The sequence below is a fragment of the Herpailurus yagouaroundi genome, unplaced genomic scaffold (assembly GCF_014898765.1).
Source record: "Herpailurus yagouaroundi ecotype Mexico unplaced genomic scaffold, PumYag 159, whole genome shotgun sequence".
NCBI lineage: Eukaryota > Metazoa > Chordata > Mammalia > Carnivora > Felidae > Herpailurus > Herpailurus yagouaroundi.
The window spans coordinates 35,875,506-35,899,811 of record NW_024412400.1 but is presented as its reverse complement, the minus strand read 5'-3'; the positions used below and the strand labels follow the sequence as shown (position 1 = coordinate 35,899,811).

Below are 24,306 nucleotides of genomic sequence, written 5' to 3'. Positions count from 1 at the left end.
CTTCCTTCCTTCCATCCTTCCTTCCTCCCTCCCTTCCTTCCTCTATTCCTTCCTTCCTGTAGTACCGGAATGCCTACCAGGCTGGACACAGAGAAAGCCAGAGAAGATGTGGTTCTGGCACTCACAGAGAGGTACACATACTTATGCTTCCCCACACACGTGAAGCCTGCAGGAGTCACAGTCAACATATGCTGGACACAAGTGTCACAGCATGGACCCATCTGCCACATGGAGAACCAATCAAAGGGGAAAAGGCTCTTCTCAAAACTCGTCTGCTTAAGAAATCCTTTATAATTCCATATTGTCATTTTTGGATTTAATAAAGGTCACACAAGAAGCAATATTCTTTTCTTCTAAGAAACCAGGCTTTGAATTAAGGTCTGCCTAAAACCACATATCACTTTAATGAAGACTATATTATTAAAATGTATTTAATTTTAGTGTTTTACTCTTAACTTTGGAAAAACAGTGATTAATTAAAGAGAACACTTTCCTTTCTTTTCTCCCCCCCCCAGGTGGGTTTTCTCACCCATTTGGCCTAATTATCCCTGGCCGGGGGCGCACCCACTTGCAGCTGAGTGCAGCTTGGCTCTCCCTGTGCGGAGAAACGTCTGGCTGCAACTCCAGGGGCTGACGCACTTGCAGGGACAGTGGCTCTAATGCCACTCTAGGGAAGCCCGTAACGAACAGTATTACATCAAATGATTATGTAAATTTGACTTCTAAAAAGTAATTGAAATAGATTTTCTCATTTCTTCCCTATGAAAACTCCATGAAGCATCAGCCCCAAGCCCCCAAAGAGGCCAGCCAAATAGCTGTGACTCTCAGCTGTAACTGACTGACATGGAAATATTCCCCAGCTTCTTCTCAAGGGATCCACCTCCATTCCACCATTAGAGCATGTCTACTTCCAATACTCTTTGGAAGGCCCTGGAGGAGTATGGCTCTGGGAACGCAGGGCTGGACCTGGCTCACTCAGGGTTACCACATCCTGGTATGGCACTGGGCACAGGGTGGGCACCAGTGAAGCCGTGCTGAGTGCACGCACGGTCCCTCACACATGCTTGCTGCTGGCTCTGTCTTGTTGCCAAACCATGCCTGTCTTCCTAGTATGTTGTCTGTTTGACTTGTTACCATAGATCCCTCTATAGTACAAATTATTCCCAAGCTTCTAATAATTCCCAAGACCTTCTAATAACGAGGTCTTCTCATAAGTGGCCTGAGGTGATCTCTGAAAATGGATCTCTATTCACTTGACCCAGAAAATCCCACAAAATCACGCAAATCAAGAGGTTCAACTCTTCATGTCCAATTTCAGAACACTCATGAAACTGCCCAGGCCATCAGGGTACGCCTATGTGAAAAGCTACCAAGTATCTGAAAGACATCATTTTACAGACGTAGTACGTGCCATTCTCTCCTTACATGGTGGAGCTGGTGGGTAGGCCCAGGCCAAACAGTAGGGCTGGACATAGGGTCGGTGGCCCAAAATGAGTGCTGAGCTTTTCCTGTACGTGTTTAAAAATGCACAGAGTAATGCTGAACATAAGAATTTAGATGTAGAACCTTTGATCGTAAAGCACATCCAGATGAACATAGCCCCCAGAGGGGCCTCTGTGCTTAGAGAGCTCGTAGGTAGAATCATCCATACATGAGCTCCACCTGTCACATGGAGATGATCCTTCCTGAAGAAGAACAGATTGTTCCTAAACCACCAGAGGAGATTGCACAGAAGAAAAATACGTCTCAGAAGAAACTGAAGAACAAAAAACTTATGGCCCAGGAATGAATTCAGCATAAAATGAATGCAGAACAAGTTTAAAGAAATTAAGCAGGTACCTCGTGAAGAGGGGTTATTCACTATTTGTTAAATTGACGTGATTCCTGGCTAGCACCTGAGGTCACACTGCTGTCTTTCGGGCTCTCCCAGCCAGCCACAGGCTACAGCCAGGATGCATGGCTGTGTCAGTGCTTCTGTTGCTGCAGCCCATTGCCCTTCTGGGCAGGGCTCTTTCGTGACTATCCTAATCTGACACCTTTCCAAACCCCTCACTGACGTCTCTAACCTCCTGCACTCCCAAGTTCCCTTGACTGGCACCCATGGATTATAGTTTTCCAAGAATGGTGGGTGAAATAAGGATAGCCAGAATTTAGTACTTAATGGAGGAAAGGAGATAGACTTTCATGCCACACTGACGGGGGCACGAATCAACTCTCCCCTTATGAACCTCCAAGCCTTAATTTTCTCACCTGTGAAACAGATCATAATGCCCTAGGGTCTGGAAGACAATTAAGTGAGATAAAGTGTGCAAAGTGCTTACACTGTATGTGAAACATAGTAGGTGCCCGGTATGGAAGCCATTGCGGTTATCCCCTAGCTCACTCGGGTCCTATCAACCTGTTAAACCAGAATCCATCCCCCTTGACTCCCCCTGATCATTTCGGGCCTCAGAGCAGTGTAGTGCCAGATTCGCCCTCTGCCGAGCGTTCCCTCAACCCCCGGCCTTGTCAGACTTCTCAGACTACAGGCTGGCCACGTTGACTACATGTTCTTGTGTGAGCTGCAGGGAAATTGCTCTGGCTAGAACAGCTGTCGGTGTCAATTTATCTTCATCTAGGCTGAGATTTGCAGCTGGAGTTGTTTGAGCAGGGAAATAACTTTAGGGGCAGGGCAGTTTCTCTTGGGGCCCTGTTTGTTGGAATGACATCTTCACAGGGGTAGCGGGGCTTGACGTGAGCCAAGCTGGCTGGCATCGCAGGCCCTCTGAGGCTCCAGAAGTCGCAGGGATGTGCTTAGGAGAAGCAGGGATGGAGTAGGGGACTACGAATGAGAGCAAGGAATCAAAGATCCATGGGCAAACACTTCCTGAAAACCCTCTTTCTCTTTACAAAGATACTGTGGTAAATTTATTTTATTTTTATTTATTTCTTTAATGCTTATTTATTTTTGAGACAGACAGAGTGTGAATGGGGGAGAGGCAGAGAGAGAGGGAGACAGACTCCAGGCTCTGAGCTGTCAACACAGAGCCTGGCGCGGAGCTTGAACTCAATAACCGCGAGACTATGACCTGAGCCGAAGTCGGATGCTTAACCAACTGAGCCACTCAGGCACCCCATATACTGTGGTAAACTTGTGTGTCATCTTGACTGGCTCCAGGGTGCCCGGATGAAACATTATTTCTGGGTATGTCTGTGAGGGTGTTTTCAGATGAGATTTTGCCCTTTGAATTGACAGACTCAATGTAGTAGATTGCCCTCTCCAGTGTAGATGGGCATCATTCAAGTCTTCAGGGCCTGAAGAGACCAAAAGGCAGAGGAAGGAGGAATTCATCCCTTTTTTCATGCCTCACTGATTGCGCTGGGGCAACTCACCTCATCTTCTCTGACACTTCTCTGCTTGCAAACTATAGACTGTGAGACTTCTCAGCCCCCACAATTCCACGAACCAATTCTTCATAATAAACATTTATTTGATGAGCACTCGGTGTTGTATGGAAACCAATTTGACAATAAATTTCATATATTGAAAATAAAATAAAATAAAATAAAATAAAATAAAATAAAATAAAATAAAATAAAATAAACACATTTATTTATCTATAGATGTATAGATATAGATCCATGCCTGTTGGCCCTCTTTCTCCAAAGAACTCTAATACAGAAACTGAGCTAAAAAAAAAAGTCCATGAATTCCTAAAGTGTCAGTGCTAAGGGGTCTCCTAGATATCACCTAAGCCACATTTCTCATTTCAAACTTGGGCAAATGGAAGCCCAAGGAGGGAACGTACCTTGCCCAGGGTCATTTAATTACTTAGTGGGAGAACTGAGGTTGAAACCTGAGCTCGAGATGGGTAGACTGCAGTTTCTTATAGCTCATGTGCAGACAAAAATTTTATAATAAATTAATCTTCAAACATTACGAAGGACCTCCATTGGAAGAACGCTGTAAGGACGTTTTGTTCATATGCTGATCCTGCATCAACAGAAAACTGGTAAAATTGCTGTTGCCGGGCCCCAACCCCTGGGGATCTGTAATGAGCTAGTCTCTAGTCTTTCAGTCCCACCTTCCTAGCCACAGCTTGTCAGCCACCCCTCTTCTGACCACCAATGCAGGTCTTGCCAGTTCTTACAGCTGGACATTCTCTGGGTGAGTCTCATACCCATTTGAGAGCAACTCCACTTAACGCATGATGGCTCAGCCAAGGTCTGCTGCCCACAGCATTTGGGAAGGATCCTTAGCCTGTTCTACCACCACTACCTCCTCCTTTGTGCTTGGGGCTGCTGTCATTCTGCAGACCCAGCTATCACTGCCTGCAGGGTCCAGGACAGGGAGCCTTGCTCCTGATGTGTGGCACTCCCTCCCCAGCAGGGCCCCTAAGCAGTACGGCTTGTGTTGCCACTTCAAAATGGCCCCTTCGGCTTAACCTGTACCCCCAGTGTTCTGTGCGATGTCAAATCTAATGCTTTGTTCAACTCAGGGAATGACATCATCGCCTCTCATCTCCCCTCAGATACCCACAGACGGGTCTTTGAAGTTGCCTTCTCACATGCCTATTAATTTGTGCCCTCAGATGCCTGGGAAGTAGCAGGTCTGAAATGTGCTGGCATTTGGAACCACCTACTGTTCATACATCCTGTTTGATTACAAAAGTGATCTCAGTTCTGGCAGCACGTTGGAATCACCTCAGGGAGCTTTTAAGGAATCGTAATGCTTGGTCCAATCTGGGATCAATTAAATCAGAGTCTCAGAGGGTGTGCCCTGGGAATCAGTATGTTTGAAAAGCTCTGGCATGCAGGAAGAATGGTGCCTCTGGGGTACTACCTGGGCAGGGGTGTGGGGGAGACTGCAGGGTGCCCCAGACACTCCATGTCTTCGTGTCTCGCTATACGAGGAGACAAGGAAGGTTTTGGGAAGGTTTTGGGAAGGTTTGAGGGGTGGGGTTTCTCATTGTCCATGTGCTCTGCACCCCTTCAAACATGAAAATGCCTGCATTTCCAACTCAGTGATACACATTCAAAAACAAACAAACAAACAAACAAACAAGCACACCAACAACCATTAGGAGGGAAGAACAGTGGCAAATAAGTCACATCATTTTGTTTTAGAGACCCAGGTGTTCTGTGTTCTTGTGGTTGTTTTTTAAAGGAAAGAAATCTAATATGCCAGTTTGAAGTTGACCTTTTTTTAGGCTTAGGAAAAAAGGGACTTAACACAAATGTAATTCTGGGCACCATAAGGATGCCAGGGCTTTACAAGGGTCACCTCTCATCTGCAGGGTAACAATTAGGGGCATGAACCATCTAATTTGCCTGGAAGAGGTTGTTTCCTAGGACACAGGGCTCTTACTGCTAAAACTGGGTAAGTCCCAAGAAAACTTAGCAAGTTGGTCACCCTACCAAGAATTAGGTCCCAATTGCTGGATTCTTGACATGGCCATGAAGGAAACACAGAGTTAAGAACTGGACCCTCTTGGGACAGATATCATTGATAGCCAAGTCAAGATCCCAAGACCTATGTCAATGCCCTTTCATGATCTTCAGCTCACTTTTCTGAAAACAGCCACAATCTCAATGGAATTCATCTCCAATTTGAAGAGGAATCTTCATACGCCATTATGGTGGTTGTGTCCCCCATTTTATGTTTTCTGGTATCAGTTCATAACCACAGCTCCCAGGTACCTGGCACCAGGAATTTAGATGACAATTTTATCCATTATTCATAATCCTCAACAATAACTAAAATAGCATTATTATACCCATATTAATAACTCTAGAATTAGACTCCCAGTGTATCTAAATTCACAGCCCATGCCCTTTCTACTACATCATGCTGCCTCTCAGGAGTGAGGATGCCTAACACCCGCTTCTGAAATTCCTCCAGACGTGCCTTCCTACCTGCCAAGATGTGCCCCCGATCCTCTCTTCCAAGCCCTTCCTGAGACTGGTTTATTAGTTTGAGATTTCTCATTTGTACTGAGACTTCAATAAAACAACAAGAACAAGAACAAGAACAAGAACAACAACAACAACAACAACAACAGCAATATGAGGTGGGCACCATGCCCCCTGCACAGCTGAGGGAACTCAGGCTCAGAAAGATGAGGTAACTCATCAAAGCACGTGCAGCTACCCCATGGGAAAGCTGGTTTTCAAATTCACATGTGTCTGAGCCCGTCTCCTGGCTCAGAAGGGGAAAGGCATCCCCGGGGATTCTTGGGACTCATGGCAGTGGAAGCTCCACCGATAGCAACTGCCCACTCAGAACCACAATTATTTAGTAGGAATATCCTCTGATTGAAGGGGCAGGAGGTGCATTCAATTAACATTTCATGCAGAGTCAAAATTCATGACTCTCCCGGGGAAAATAATAAAACGTCACCTTAATCATAATTAAAAATGATACTCAGCTTCCATCTGATGTGCATCTAAATCTATTTTAGTGTTATTAGTATGGAAACAGATTCTCCATCAGTGTCATCCCCGGCTCATAAATAAACTAAAGTAAAAGCAAAATAAATTTTAAGTTGGAAGTATCAACGTAAACGCATTTTTACAAGTTGTCTTATTTACAGTCACTGAGATTCACAGTTTATTGATTGCAAGTTAAAAAAAAAATTATGCATATCGTACTGCATAACAAGAAGACTTTAAGAAAATGAGAGATTCCCTGGCACGCATGACCTCAGGAGATGCCCTGCTGGCTAAAGCAGGGGCCATGCGCCATGGCAGCGTCCCTCAGGTCCTGGACCAGCAATTCAATGTGAGCTCACAGGGGTGAGGCCACTGTCTAAAGCCACCACGGATCCCTGAAGTCAGGAAGTGTGGTGCCTTCCTGGATCAGAGTAAGACATTGTCCCCACAGAGCTGCACTGCCTCTAGGAAAGTAAAGAAGTACACACTGTGACCAAGGACACTCTCAACTCCAACATCTGTCAGTCTTTACATTTTCCTTTTTGGAAAGCGCTAGTCTCGGAGACATGGCAATGTGTTTCCACCAACGTTTAGAAACCCCTGACCATCCAGGACTCTCTCTCTGGATTGTTCTCCCCTATGCTTGTCACCCTGGTAAACTAACTTACCTTTCTAAAACCTACTTTAGTCATCATGTAGGTAAAGGATTAAACACTCCTTTTCCTTTGCAGCCTCTCAGCCTCATATATCCACCACTTGTTCCATTTATCCACAGTTGGGCAATTTCTTCATTTAAATGGCAGTATCTCCTTCAAGCTTCTGAGCCTCCTGGAGGTGCAGGTGAGTTTCCTTCATTTCTGTATTCACCACCCCTACCACCGTGCAAGGCACGGAAGCAGTTACCTGCACATTTCACTGCACTGGATTAAAACTAAACTGAATATGTTTTACCCTGAAATTTATGTCTGTTTGACTATCTCACAAGCTTACTTTTATCTCGTTAATCATTCAAACAGGCACTCCTTGAATACCTACTATGCCCTCAGCCTTGAACACTAAAAGCCAAGTACAAAACACGTAGACAGCCTCGTAACACGTGGTTGCCAAGTTAGGAGACAAGTGACATGCATACCAAAACAACTCGATTTGTATTTCCCAAAGTGTCTCCTGAGAAAGCAAGACTCTCTGTGAGAAAGAGGATATGTGGTGAGGCAAGTGTGGGGAGCCTTGCACAGTCCTGCTTTCTGGGGAGTCAGCCTGCACGCTCGTGCAGCTCAGGTCTGAGAAGCCTTGTAGCCACACACACCGTGGCCTTTTAAAACCCTAATATTTCAAAATTTATTGGGCAATGGGAACTTTTAAAAATATAAATAAAATTAACATTCTGTAGGAGCAAGTGTTACAGAGAACAAATTACAATGAACCTCAAACTAGAACTATAAACCTAATAAAATACAAGCACAAATGAAAATCTGTTTAGGAAGAAGTTAAAAAGGTCTGACTTCTCCGTTAGATAAGTGAGGCCTTAAAAAAATGTGTGGCTCCATTGATTGAGTGCCTGACTCTTGATTTCAATTCAGGTCATGATCCCAAGGTCATGGGATAGAGCCTCGCGTCGGGCTCTGTGCTGAGTGTGGACCTGCTTAAAATGCTCTCTTTCTGCAAGATTCTCTCTTGATGCTCCTTTCCCTCCTTTGTGCGTGCTCTCTGTCTCAAATAATAATAAAGGAAGGTAAGCGAGGCCTTGTCTTGGAGAAAGTCCTCCTTTGTTCTGCTATTGCACTTGGGTTTGCTCCAATAAACTTGTCTTGAGCAGCTATTATGTGGCAGGCATGATCCCAGGGGCTGTGGTCACAGAGATGAACCAGATACCAGATCAAGTATAAAGCTGTGCCTAGATTTGTGAGCATGTGAGTGTAGATGTACAAGTGTGTGCGAATGAATGTGTGAGTGTGTGTGTGTGCACATGTGGGCACGTGATGCCTAAGACAGAGACTCCTCCTACAAAGAGCCTAGACTCCCAGATAGATGTAGAATGAAGGAAAGGACAGATGACATTTCCTCAGGTGTGAGGCAGGGTCTCATATGACATAAAGTCCCGAATGGCTGTGATGTGAATTTAACTTCATGTTAACGTCATTCTCTTGATAATAACCACACTACAAAACCCACCCCATGTCAGGCAGCCCACTCTGCAACCATTCCATTCCCTGCCACACTGGTCGGCCTGCCACCCAGAGGGCGACCCAGGTACAGGCAGCACCAGGAAGCCCTGTGGCATATTGCTGCATAGCCCTGGCCTCAAGGCTCTAATCCTCTTAGCCGTGACTGAGGTCAGATGTTAACGCTCCTCCCTGGCACTGAATGCAGACAGCCTTTCTCTCCACTCCCCCGGCATTTCTGATGGACAGACTGCACTCCTTATAGGAGAGGAGCTGCACACTGGGCAGAAGAAACATGGGCACAGACCTGGGCTACACCAAGGAGGACCAAAGTGTGCTCTCAGCATTACCAGGCCTGGTTGTGGTTCCAGCTCTGACATGGACTAACTTTGGCTTTAGTCTAGGCCTTTGGAGTTAGTCAACTCTAGGCCTGCTTACCACCTGTGCCATGCAGGTAGTGGACTCTAGGCAAGCACTGCTCAAACATCCATGTGCTTGTGAATCACCTGGAGGCTCCATTAGGATGTAGATTGACGCAGTAGATCTGGAGACCTGAGATTTTGCATATGTAACAAGCTCCCAGGTGATGCTGAAACTGCTGGCCCACGGACCACACTTTAGGAGGCATGACAACCCTCTTTTCCCTCTCCCAGAGCCTGCAGTCCCACTTCTTGGCACTCCCTGGGAAGGCTGAAACCATGGAACTTATGGAGGCCCTGCACTGTATATAGTTATGATCATTGCCTATTGCCTCAGCTGCATACAGCCCAAATGGGGTGCTTTCACTATGCACTCGCAGTCACATGGGGGAACAACAGGTATCCACACATCATGCACTCCTGTACAGTCATGCACACATACATACACATGCCACACATCCTCCTTATTCGCCATCTTGTGATCACCCTGAGAGATGTCACAGAGAGATGACAGCAACAGTACCCAGGATGTCCCAAAACATCAACACCCTCGCATAACACACTTTCTGGGAAGCACACCGCTAGCTGACCATTTACCTGGCAATGGCTTTCTTTCTAAAGTCTGGATTAAAATTTTGAGCCCTGAATTAGCCTTTCGACAGTGAGCATTCACATCCTAACTTGGAAAGGGGAGACCAAGAGCACACTGCTGTCCCTGTCCATTGGTAGGGGGCTTTAATGCATATACCTCCCACTGACTTTGTGCTACACTCCAACATGATGGGGAAAGACTGAGCCATGAGATCTGAGAAGCTCTTTGTGCCTAGAGCATGGTTGAGAAAATGGGACTGATATAGACAGGAAACATGTGCTTCCGAAAATCAGGAAAGGAAAAACGAACCGTGGGCTATAGTGGCCCCTGGCAAGGGTTCTAGAACAATCAGAGCTTCACAATGAGTGAGGTGGAAGAAAAAGAAGTGGTGCTGATGAAAAGCAGTATATAAAGAGTACAGATAACCATGGCAGCACGTATATGTACTTCTCTATGTGAATGGAGAGTGAGGGATGATATGGGTAAGCTCGGGCCCTTCATCTGGGGAGGGCCCTGCAACACGGCAATGTTCATCCCCAAGAGAATCACTTTGGGAATATGCACTTTTCCTCCACAGGCCGTTGGGCAGTGAGGACTCCGTCAGGCCCCATTGCCTCTGTGAATGCCAGACATGGCAGCCTGGGGAATGGGAGTCATGTCCTCTCATAAAGTTCAGAGTCCCGTGAGCTCTTGCTGCTTGTAAGCTTCCCCGTGGGAAGGTGATGGCTGAGTGTCAAAACCGTCCAGGTCCACAAAAACCCTGTAGTTACCAACCAAGTGGGAAGTCACTGTGGTGGACGACTGCATCTCTGTCTTGTATAGGCAGAAGTTAGCTTCCCTGGTCTCTGGGAAGCCAGAGCACAGAGAATGATGTTCAGCATAGAGCACACGAGCCTTTCAAAATGCAAAGTAAACTTAAGTAAAAAATACTCTCAGATGTTGGCCCATGGAAGACACATGGCCACACTTTTCAGTATTATATTTCAGATATGCTTTCTTCAAATTTCTGCTCATATATCTCATAGGCAGGTTTTCCTGAAAATAGTGAAGATGCATTTTAAAACCACGATGTGGTTTCTATGAGTCTTTCTCAATGAAACCTTCACTGATTCCTGGAATAGGTCAATTTCCCCCACTTTTACATATTCACAATATACTGTATAGGTCCTCTCCTCTGCAGCATGTAAGGCAACTATGTTAAATAGTTTGTGTGCTTATTGAAGGCCCATATTCCTTCCTGACAGAACTCCAGGGCCTTCATCTGTCTTGTTTATTTCCCAGATTCAAGTACAATTCCTGATACATAATAAGAACCCAATCAAAATTTGCCAAGCGGAGTCTGGGGCCAACATGGCAGAGAAGTAGGGGAAACCGTATTTCCCACGTCTCTCAAACAAAGAAGGACTGAAGCCAAAGGACTTTGAACCCCAAGAGTCTGGGGGGAAAAGAGACCGAGTCTAAAAGGAAGACACCGGGACATCCTTGATGGGCTATAGGGCTACTTCAAGGAACAAATCAAAGCACACCTGGTGGAGGGTCCAAAACATCACTATGAGTAGGGAAATAAATAACCAAAGTCACAACAAGAGAGAACAAGTAACACTCTCCAAAAAAACACCTCCTGAAGGGCTAGGCCCTGGACAGTATATGCCCCCTCCCCCTCTTTAAGGTAGCAGTGCTTGTAGGTGCGGATCACATAACAAGCTTTTAAAACTCTTAAGGGACAGAAAACTAGCCAAAATGACAAAACAGTAGAATTCTCCTTAAAAGAAATTGCAGGAAGAAGTGACAGCTAAAGAATTCATCAAAACAGATATAAACAACATAACTGAACAAGAGTTTAGAATAATAGTCATAAAATTAACCACTGGGCTTGAAAAAAGTATAGAAGACAGCACAGAATCTATTGCTGCAGAGATCAAGGGACTAAAAAATAGTCACAATGAATTAAAAAATGCTATAAATGAGGGGCAAAATAAAATGGAGGTGGCCGCAGTGCAGATTGAAGAGGCAGAGGGGAGAATAGGTGAATTAGAAGAGAAAATTATGGAAAAAGAGGAAGCTGAGAAAAAGAGATTAAAAAAAAAAAAATCCCAGACCATGAGGGGAGAATTAGAGAACTAAGTGATTCAGTCAAATGCAACAGTATCCATATCATGGGAATTCCAGAAGAAGAGAGAGAAAGGGGCTGAAGGTGTACTTGAACAAATCTTAGCTGAGAACTTCCCCAATCTGGAGAAGAAAACAGGCATTGAAATCCAAGAGGCACAGAGAATTCCCTTCAGATGTAAATTGAATTGATCTTCTGCACGACATATCATAGTGAAACTGGCAAAATACAAGGATAAAGAGAGAATTCTGAAAGCAGCTAGGGATAAATGGGCCTTAACATACAAAGGTAGACACATAAGGGTTGTAGCAGACCTATCTACTGAAACTTGGCAGGCCAGAAAGGAATGGCAGGAAATCTTCAATGTGATGAACAGGAAACATATGCAGCCAAGAATCCTTTCCCAGCAAGTCTGTCATTCAAAACAGAAGGAGAGATAAAGGCTTTCCCAAACAAACAAAAACTGAAGGAATTCACCACCACTAAACCAGCCCTACAAGAGATCCTAATGGGGACTCTGTGAGTGAAGTGTTGCAAGGACCTCAAAGTACCAGAGACATCACTACAAGCATGAAACCTACAGACATCACAATGACTCAACCCGTATCTTTCAATAATAACACTGAACGTAAATGGACTAAATGACCCAACCAAAAGACACAGGGTATCAGAATGGATAAAAAAATAAGACCCATCTATTTGCTGTCTATAAGAGACTCATTTGAGACCTGAGGACACCTTCAGATTGAAAGTGAGGGGATGGAGAACTGTCTATCATGCTACTGGAAGTCAAAAGAAAGCTGGAGTAGCCATACTTATATCAGACAAACTAGACTTTAAGTTAAAGGCTGTAACAAGAGATGAAGAAGGGCATTACATAATAATTACACAGTCTATCCATCAGGAAGAGCTAACAATTATAAATGTCTATGCAACGAATTCGGAATCACCCAAATATATAAAACAATTAATCACAAACGTAGCAACCTTATTGAGAAGAATGTGGTAATTGCAGGGGACTTTAATAGTCTACTTACAACAATGGACAGATCATCTAGACAGAGAATCAGTAAAGAAACAATGGCCCTGAATGGTACATTGGACCAGATGGACTTGACAGATATATTTAGAACTCTACATCCCAAAGCAGCAGAATATACTTTCTTCTTGAGTGCACATGGAACATTCTCCAAGATAGATCACATACTGGATCACAAAACATCTCTCAACAAGTATAAAATAATTGAGATCATACAATGCACACTTTCAGATCAAAATGCTATGAAACTTGAAATTAACCACAGGAAAAGCCTGGAAAACTTCCAAAAGCATGGAGGTTAAAGAACATCCTACTAAAGAATGAATGGATCAAGCAGGCAATTAGAGAAGAAATTAAAAAATATATGGAAACAAATAAAGATTAAAATACAACAATCCAAACCCTTTGGGATGCAGCAAAGGCAGTCCCAAGAGGAAAATACATTGCAATCTAGGCCTATCTCAAGAAACAAGAAAAATCCCCAGTACAAAATCTAACAGCACATCTAAAGGAACTAGAAGTGGAATAGCAAAGACACCCCAAACCTAGCAGAAGGAGAGAAATAATAAAGATCAGAGCAGAAATAAACAATATAGAATAAAAAAAAATAGAACAGATCAATGAAACCAAGAGTTGGATTTTTGAAAAAATAAACAAAATTGATAAACCTCTAGCCAGGCTTCTCAAAAAGAAAAGAGAGAGGACCCAAAGAGATAAAATCATGAATGAAAATGGATTTATTACAACCAATTCCACAGAAAGACAAGCAATAATCAGGGAATGCTATGAAAAATTATATGCCAACAAACTGGACAACCTGGAAGAAATTGACAAATTCCTACACACCCATACACTACCAAAACTCAAACGGGAAGAAACAGAAAATTCTGAACAGACCCATAACTAGTGAAGAAATGGAATCAGTTATCAAAAATCTCCCAATAAATAGGAGTCCCGGACCAGATGGCTTCCCTGGGGAATTCTACCAGACATTTAAAGCAGAGTTAATACCTCTCCTTCTCAAGTTGTTCTAAAAAATAGAAATGGAAGGAAAACTTCTGGATTTCCTTGAAATCCTATGAATTCCTAGCACACCAGCATTACTTTGATTCCCAAACCAGAGACCCAGCAAAAAAAGATAACTACAGGCCAATATCCCTGATGAATGTGGATGCAAAAATTCTCAACAAGGTACTAGCAAATCGAATTCAACAGCATATAAAAATAATTATTCACCATGATCAAGTGGGATTCATTCCTGGGATGCATGGCTGGTTCAATATTTGCAAATCAATCAGTGTGATACATCACATTAATAAAAGAAAAGGTAAGAACCAGGAGATCCTGTCAATAGATGCAGAAAAAGCATTTGACAAAATATAGCATCCTTTCTTAATAAAAACCCTCAAGAAAGTAAGGATAGAAGGAACATACTTAAACATCATAAAAGCCATTTATGAAAAGCCCACACCTAAAATCATCCTCAGTGGGGAAAAACTGAGAGCCTTTCCCCTTGAGATCAGGAACACGGCAGGGATGTCCACTCTCACCGCTGTTGTTTAACATAGTGTTGGAAGTCCTAACATCAGCAATCAGACAACAAAATGAAATAAAAGGTATCCAAATTGGCAAAGAGGAAGTCAAACTTTCACTTTTCACAGAAGACATGATACTCTACGTGGAAAACCTGACAGACTCTGCCAAAAGTCTGCTAGAACTGATACATGAATTCAGCAAAGTTGCAGGGTACAAAATCAATATACAGAAATTGGTTGCATTTTTATATGCAATAATGAAGCAACAGAAAGAGAAATAAAGAAACTGCTCCCATTTATAATTGCACCAAGAACCATAAAATACCTAGGGATAAACCTAACCAAAGATGTAAAAGATCTGTTTGCTGAAAACTCTAGAAAGCTTATGAATGAAATTGCAGAAGACACAAAGAAATGGAAAAACCTTCCATGCTCATGGACTGGAAGAATAAATATTGTTAAAGCATCAATACTACCCAAAGTAATCTACACATTCAATGCAATCCCAATAAAAATTGCATGAGCATTCTTCTCAAAGCTAGAACAAACAATTCTGAAATTTGTATGGAACCACACAAGACCCAGAATAGCCAAAGTAACAGTGAAGAAGAAAACCAAAGCGGGAGGCATCACAATCCCAGATTTTAACCTCTACTTCAAAGTTGTAACCAGCAAGGCAGTATGGTTTTGGCACAAAAACAGACACATAGACCAATGGAATAGAATAGAGAACCCAGAATTGGACCCACAAATGTATGGTCAAGTAATCTTTGACAAAACAAGAAAGAATATCCAATGGAAAAAAAAGTCTCTTTAACAAATGGTGCTGGGAGAACAGGACTTCTGCAACATGCAGAAGAATGAAACTAGACAACTTTCTTACACCATACACCAAAATAAACTCAAAATAGATAAAGGACCTGAATGTGAGACAGGAAACCATCAAAACCCTGGAGAAGAAAACAGGCAACAACCTCTTTGACCTAAGTCGCAGCAATTTCTTACTTGACCCATCTCCAAAGGCAAGGGAATTAAAAGCAAAAATGAACTATTGGGACCTCATCAAGATAAAAAGTGTCTGCACTGCAAAGGAAACAATCAACAAAACTAAAAAGCAACTGATGGAATGGGAAAAGTTATTTGTAAATGATATATTGGATAAAGGGCTAGTATCTGATATCTATAAAGAACTCACCAAACTCAGCACCCAAAAAACAAAGAATACAGTGAAGAAATGGGAAGAAGACATGAATAGGCACTTTTCCAAAGACATCCAGGTGGCCAACAGACACATGAAAAGATGCTCAACATCACTCCTCATCAGGGAAATATAAATCAAAACCACACTGAGATACCACCTCATGTCAGTCAGAGTGGCTAAAAAGAACAAATGAGGAGACTATAGATGCTGGTGAGGATGTGTGGAAATGGGAACCCTCTCGCACTGTTGGTGGGAATGCAAACTGGTGCAGCCATTCTGGAAAACAGTGTGGAGGTTCCTCAAAAAATTAAAAATAGAACTACCCTAAGACCCAGCAATTGCAATGCTAGGAATTTACTCAAGGGATATAGGAGTGCTGATGCATAGGGGCACATGTACCCCAATATTTATAGCAGCACTTTCAACAATAGCCAAATTATGGAAAGAGCCTAAATATCCATCAACTGATGAATGGATAAAGAAGATGTGGTGTATATATACAATGGAATACTACTTAGCAATGAGAAAGAATGAAATCTGGCCATTTGCAGCAATGTAGTTGGAACAGGAGAGTATTATGCTAAGTGAAATAAGTCAGGCAGAGAAAGACAGATACTGTATGTTTTCACTCATATGTGGATCCTGAGAAACTTAACAGAAGACCATGGGGGAAGAGAAGGGGAAAATAAAGTTACAGAAAGGGAGAGAGGCAAACCATAAGTGACTGTTGGATACTGAGCACAGACTGAGGGTGGATGGGGGTGGGGGAGAGGGGAAAGTGGGTGATGGGCATTGGGGAAGGCACTTGTTGGGATGAGCACTGGGTGTTGTATGGAAAGCAATCTGAAAACCAAATATATAAAAAATTTTCTCTAGTGAATTAATGACTGATTGAGTGAATTCATAGTCTAATCATTTGGGCTAGAAGGGTCTGGGACACTAGCATTGGAGCAGGATGCCAGGGAACAGTTACAGGACATTAATATCAAGGTTGGAACTAAGTGAAGGACCAACTCCCTCCTCTGCCAGCTCTTAAATGTTTATTCAAACAAAGAGATCTGGATGAGTGGTCTGGACCACAGGCCACTGTAAGTGCATTTATGGAACGCTGAGTCTATTCTCTTTTCCTCATCCATGCCAGATAGTAATACTTAAGTCCTTACAGAACACTTACTTGCTGAACATAAACATGTCCTGAGAATATTTTCCAACATAGCATTTCCAGTAGTCACTGACACCTGATGAAATGACAGGAGATAAGAAACCTATTTATCATCCTGACCACAAGTGACAGGGATGGGCAGGCACAATTTGACATAATAGGTGTAAGTCACTCCATGAAATGGCACTCTTAATATTCCTCTTTTTTTTTTTTTTAATTATCTTGCTAAAAATACTGGAAAGCAACACATAGAATAATTTACAAATTATAATATCTACAGCTGATTTCACGCTTTATCATTTTTCATGTTATGTCACATTGTCAACAGTTACAATTTTTCATCTCCTGGGATGTCAATACATTACAACTAATTATCGGGGACCTATACCACTTCCCCCACTCCGAGTCTCCTAAAGGATGGTCATCATGTCATCGGAAGAGGAAGATTCTCTGATGGAGACGGCAAGTATAAAGGGAGGGACCCTAGGAGTGCCCTGTAAAACTTTGGCCACCTCTTTTAACCATCTTTAGAATAATCCATATCCCCTGGTGTGTCTTCATTGCTTCAATCTTTCAGAGCTGGCATACATCCTCCCTAGTTCTTTATTCTTCTTTGCTAGGAGTAAGCCCAGGGATCATCCACCATTAGCAAAGGCCTCACCTCCTGGCCTGTAGGACTTGTGTCAGCACACTGGCAGTATAAGTGAGATTCATGTGTGTTATCATTTTATATCTGTATAAATGTTGTCTCATCTGCCCTCCCAACAAACTGTATCATTACTTTCAAATGAAGAAATGAGGATCTGTGAAGGTATGTAACTTGACTAAGGTTTCATAGCCAGTGAATATTACAGTTCAGTGGGGCTCAAATGTTGTCCCTTTATTTCCAAATCTCATTCTTTTTCCACAATGCTATGCAGTGTCTCATGCTTGTTTTCTTTAATCGTGATAACTTGCTCAGTAAGCACTACTGTAAAAAGAAAACAGAACATCCAGCTGCAGTTAAGGTAGAGCTCTATGGCTGGGGCTGGGGCTTAGAGAAATGTCAAGGCCAGAGGGAAATGCACAGATGTAATGTCTGTACTGGGAAAGACAGAAGCATATTCTATTTTTCTGGAGTGAAATTCTACAATACAGGATGTTTTTTTCTTTTCAAAATGTCTATTATATATGTGTATATACACACAAATATATACACATACACACACACACACATATATATACATACATAATTTGATCTCTTTTAAGATGTATTTTTTTCATATTTCATCATCATTGAAATCAGGATGTATCTTACAAACAATGAATCAGTGGCATCTCTCAATGTCAGGCCAGGCTGTAGTCATAGTGCAGTTGTCATGGACAGTGTATACACATCAAAATTTACAAAATGGCTTTTAGCACTTGAACAAAATCCTGGATACAATAATGGGAAACTTGTAAGACATGCTGCCCTAGCTATGCTCCAGTGGTACCGAGGATGATACTATACAGAAAAAGTTGGACTTAGATAGCACTAAGTGATAGATGATACTTGATTAGAATTTTCAGCCTCTGAATGTGAGGATAACTTGTGGACAGCTCAAGCACTGAATGTTAGCTATATTTTCTAGTATTTTATAGTATACATAGGAGTGATAATAGTATTGTGATTTTGAAACTCTTAATACATATAAAATAAACTTTTATCCAAAGTATCAAGAAAGCATGTGTCATAGGTTAGCTGGCAACATTTTTCCATTTTTAGTGGCACATAAAAATATGGTGCATCTTGGGGCGCCTGGGTGGCGCAGTCGGTTAAGTGTCCGACTTCAGCCAGGTCACGATCTCGCGGTCCATGAGTTTGAGCCCCGCGTCGGGCTCTGGGCTGATGGCTCAGAGCCTGGAGCCTGTTTCCGATTCTGTGTCTCCCTCTCTCTGCCCCTCCCCCGTTCATGCTCTGTCTCTCTCTGTCCCAAAAATAAATAAACGTTGAAAAAAAAAATTAAAAAAAAATATGGTGCATCTTAAAATTGATGGCACCTTTGCACCGATAAGTAGAGCTCACATACATATTGTGTGTTAATTCACATGTGTATGTGTGTCTATTCTACAACCCTAAAGAAAAACTGAGTTACAGTTCTGGACTGAACCAGAATTGTGGAGTTACCATTTTGCTTTTCATGCGACCAACCAACCTGCCCCGTCCTCACAGCCAACCTCTGGGGAGACTGGCAGCAAAAATTGTGTCTATTAAGGACTTTGTGCAACCCAAATGCAGAAAAAGATTACTGGGACAGGTGATGAGATGTACAGCACATATGAAAAATATACAGAAATATTTTTTTCCATGTGTCGCTTTTATTTTCCCCCAAAGGAATGTGTTAAATTTAGCTGGGCAATCTAACTTCCGTTTTAGATCTACATCCCTTGTACTTTACGCCATGAATGCCGAACTAAAACTCTGGAATTCAAATCCCTTCTTGCCTTAATCATTCTGTTCTTTCAATGCATCACAAATTTCTTTGTAGCCAAACCCAAGGCTCTGAGGCATTCTTGAAATAGTTCTTTTAAAGCTGACATTTAAAACTCACCCCTAACTCAAATTATAATGGTTTTGACATGGTGTTCTGAGAAGGTACAGGGCTTAATAGCAAACGCTTCTCATGTATTAAGCAGGATTAGTCAACCTAATTTCTAAAAAGATGTCATAATGAGTACACCACAACAGATGTTTTAAAATTTGGATGAAATTTGCTTCTATTTTTCCCTTAATGTCTTGGAACATGAAAGGAAAGTTCCACTTCTAAAAGTGAATAGAAATCTCTGGTTACTAATTACAAAACAGGATGCAAAGAAAATGGGTGAGATTCCTAGTAGAAGTGAAATAGATTAAAAGTAGTTTCTTCTGGACAGTATAGATTTTTTTTCCACTCTGTGAAGGAAATGTTCTTAAAATAGAACACAGAGAACTTTACCTAGCTGAAAACCATGCATAATTCAGCATAGAGAGTGAACCATAATCTCTTTACACTGTTTGGGTAAATGGTTTGTGCTCTGAAAACAGGAATTTTCCAGATAGCAGCGAAAAGTCAGATTGTATTTCTCTTCGATACAAGGATCTGCCACAACTAGAGGCCCTAGCAATCTATCCTATGGCCCCAAAGGGTCAGGAGAAATGTTGTCTGTCCTCACATCTGAGACAGGATGCAAATATAGCATTGAGGCTGACACTTAGAAAAGCATCCATGTTTAGCTCTGAGCACACAGATACGTGGAATGGGTCTGTCCCTCTGAATGCTGGGTGGATTTATGTGAATGCATGTTGATTTCTTTCTTCTGCAATTGGGAAATACCAAATGATCATTCATAAAGGCTTTGATTTGTTTTATATAAATACTTTTGAGACAGTAGAGCCTGGAGTTTAGAAACTTCATTTCAAATCTGTGGCTACTTCAATTGTTACCTACACAAACTACACAACAGGCAGCACTGCATAGAGATCTCTGTGAGAAGAGAAAGAAATGAGGTGAAACTTATGCCCCAGCTTACTGTTTGGCAACAGTTTCTGGGATTTGTCATAGGGAGAGAGTGTCCAGAGAGAGAGAGCTCAGCAGTCCCCCCTGAGCTAAGAAGTCAGATTCAGAAGTTTGAGAGGATCAAGGCAGCTTAGAATCTGTGGGCAAGAGTATCAGAAAGGAAGGAGATGCAGAGAGAAACAAAGACAAACAGACACAGAGACAAAGACAGAGGGAAGGAGAACACGCTCTGGAGATAGCAAAGAACTTCCCTTGGGTCTTTGATGGAGTCCCAATCAGAACACACGAGTAAGAAAAACACCAAGGCTGGGGAAAGAACTACTAAAGGAACAGGAAGTATAATCCCTGGAGCTCAGCTGGTACGAGGAGTAGTTTGCATTCCCACCATCCAGTGAGGAAAACCTTGTAATACATGAGGCACGGAGTATTGCTTAGGTGTGGGGACAAATTATCCGTAGACTTACGGCTGATCTGGTCCAAACTAACCATACTTAAAAGTAAGTCTTGAACACCTTGAACTGATTCCAAATCACTTAACTGGGTTACAAAATGAAGTCCTCGAATATTTAAAGGTATAATAAAAAATGCTGCAACTCAACATAACATTCACAATGTCCAGAAACCAGTAAAAATCTACCAGGCATGCAAAGAAACAGGAAAACATAGGAGAAGAACAACCAATTGATAAAAACAGACTCAGAAATGACACAGATGATAGAATTAGTAGACAAAGGATTTAAAACAACTACTATAAATATATTTCATATGTTCAAAAAGCATGGGCAGATATAGGAAAGATGGAAAATAAAATAGATGAACAGATAGGTAGATAAATAACAGATGTAGACACATGAGGATGATTTTATACCTATCTATTTATCATAGAACTTCTATAAATGAAAAAAAAATACATGAGGTTTAAAATACACTGGATGGGAGATAACAGCAGATTAAATACTGCAGCAGAGCAGTGAACTTGAAGGCATAGCAATGAAATTATCCAAAATGAAATAAAGAGGGGAAAAGAATGAAAAATAAAATTAGTACGGCATCAGTGCGTCAGTGAGTTATGGGACAATATCAAACAGCCTAACATACTTGTAATTGGAATCCCAGAGAATAGGAGTGGAGATGGAAAAAATGTTTGAAGAAACAATTATTGCAAATTTAACAAATTTGATGAAAACTCTAAACTCATAAAAAGCTCAATAAGCCTCAAGGAGAAGAAATAAGAAAACACATAAGGCACAGTATATTAAAGAGTAAAATCTTTAAATTCACCCAGAGAAAAAAAATGCCTATTACACACACAAACAAAGGTAAGACTTTTCATCAGAAAAGTCTGTCTACTAGTCAGAGACAGTAGAGTAACATCATTATAGTTTGTTTGTTTGTTTGTTTTTTTAATGTAATAGGAGTTAACTCGTAAGGGTGTGTTAAGGTTTAAAAGAGGTAATATTTTTATTTTTTAATTCTTAGGCTAGCACAAAGTGGGTGCTATTTTAAGTATTTAGTAAATTAAACAAACAAACAAAAACAAAAACAATTGTAGGCTTCCTTTCCCAAAAGATCCCAGAATTTTAGGTGTGCAAAGAGGCCCTTAGAAATCATCAAATCCAAATCAATGATTTTACAGGATTGATCCCTGAGGCTCAGACTTGGCATCACCCTTGGTCAAGGACAAAAATGAGGTATAGGCAGAGGGAGCTTTGGGACCCCAATAACTCATGGGTCTTCTTGATGACACCTTCTGCCATAGTCACTATCCACTGTCAACCATTTGATTTTCTCCAGTCTCATTCCCAAGTATCACTCTTCACTGCAACCTTCTTTTTGTATTTGTGGCTTTTCCCTAGAAATTACCTCCTAAGAATTTGCTTTGCTCAAGCAATTTATTCTTCTTCATTTTCCTCCTTCTAGCAAATAAAGTGGTCTCATCTATAGTCATCTAGTTCAAAGCAGAGTTTAAATCTTGGATGAAGATAAGTCCCCCTACTCACTGCCAGCTTGTGAAGGCAATGGTCTAGTCACTTGGAGGGTGTTTAGGATCCCTGGGGAGATTCTGGGGCTACCCCCTCTGGGCCCCTACCTCCCCCAGTTCCACTGGCAAAACAGCTTTGGAGCCTGCTGGCACAGAAAAAACAGACAGCAAGGGCTCCTCACCGGAGCATATTTGAAAAGGTAAGACCAGATCCTCTGTTAGTCACAACAAACTAGAAGATTAATTAAAGCCACTCAGACTAACAGGTGGGTCTCCAGAGGTGCACAGCACTGGACACACCTTAAGCCCTGATTTATCACTTAAAATTGTTATCACCAAGCGTGCATTTAAGTTTCTCCCCAAACACACCGCTTCTGCACCCAGCACACTTAAGCTTCCCTTTACCACCACCTTTCTTCCTGCAAAGACTTCAGGGAAAGAAGAGGGTTAAAAATGCTGGTGTGCAACTGTCAGGGCCGCCCCCCCCCCCAATCTGGCCCTAAGAGGCCAATAACAGGGAGCAGCAATGCACATTAATCAATCCATGTGCCCAGCTATATACAAAGAGTCATGTGTTAAAAACATGGAGGACAAAATGAATATATCTTGAACTTACTACATGCAAGAAACAATTATTATAGTTAATCCTTGCAACAACATGGAGGTATAAATATTATTATTCCTACTTTGTGGCTGAGGAAGTTGGTGCTTAGAGAGGCTAAGTGAGTCATAGAGCGAAATGAAAGCTGAGGAGACAAGTTTCACACACAGGGCAGTTGTCTCTCCTGGTGCTATATGAGCTCAGGCAGGAGGAGAGCACTGTGGGTGGTGGCCACAGTCACAGGTGGCTTCCTGCAGGAAGTGGTGTGCCTGCTGGGCTTTGAGACAGGCAGAGAGGAGGGATGAAAGAAGGCAAGCTTAGGGATACAACATTAATAAAGCAAAAGAACAAGAGTGACCAGGGCAGGCACAAGACCCACTGATAGTGATAGAGGTGGAAGGAGATCAGAGTGGATGAAACGGATGCAATCCTTACGATCTTCTCATGTGGGCACTGAGATAGACAGACGGTTTCATGTGGAGGAGTAGTATAAAGAAAAGAAGTTTTAGGTATCTGGCTATTCCTAGATGGCTAAGCTATTCTTTTTTGGGAAGGAACAAACAAATCCAGGAGAGCTTCTTGGAATCTCTTACCATGGTGCTGAGCACACAGCTGAATAAGACCATAACAGCTGGCACTTATTAAACATTTTGAATAAACCAGACACTTTGATAAAATCTTTCCATGCCCCATCTATTCTCCACTATAACTTTGGCAGTATGTCACTTTCACTGAGCACATTTTACAGAGGAGGAAACTGAGACCCAGAGGGTCAAGCACCTTACTTGCTCAAGTATACACCATTGGTAAGGAGCAAGCCTGATTTAGACATGAGACTCCAGAGCCTTTGCTCTACGGCCTTGTAACTCAAAGTATGATCTGCAGAGCAGCAGTGTGGGACTCACCTGGGAGCAGGAGTATTTGTATTTGAAGATCTTTTCCTTAATGAATATGAAAGCTCTTAGAAAAACATAAAGCATTATCAAAGGGAAGGTATTAGAAATGCTTTTCAGCCATGGAAATTGGATTTAAGACTGTGACCCTTTCTTGGTTTATGCCTTGCATATTTGAATCTCAGCACAGAGCTGAATGGGTCCAGATGCTCTTGAGCAAAGCCCTAGAGCAGGTGTCGTCAAACCTTTTATATAAAAGACTAGGGAGGAAATATTTTAGGCTTTGCAGGCCATATGGTCTCTGTCATGATTACTCAACTCTTCCACTGTAGCATGAAAGCAGCCACGAACAATACATAAATGAACAGCGTGGCTGTGTTCCAATAAAACTTTATTTATAAAAATAGGAGGTGAGCTGAATTTGGCTCCCAGGCTATGGTTTGCCATCCCAATGCTAGAACACCAGATATTCCCTCTCAAAGAGGGGCTGTAGAAAGGAGGGCAAGGTAAGAAAATATGCTTTTCTTTGAATGGACATTCTAGTAGTCACCTGGAGGCAGGACATTCCAACCAGTCCAAGAAAGGTTTGGACTCTGAGTATCTAGAATGAATACAAGATGTACTGACAGACTGAAGAACAGTAAACAGGCTATTTATGGCAGGGAAAACTTTTTTGCTCCTT

General features: G+C 42.1%; 1 protein-coding gene across 1 annotated transcript in view; it reads right to left on the bottom strand.

The window, feature by feature from the left end:
• Window positions 1–24,306, bottom strand: part of CLSTN2 (calsyntenin 2) — a 614,269-nt gene that overhangs the window by 299,221 nt on the left and 290,742 nt on the right. The gene's annotated exons all lie outside the window — the stretch shown is intronic.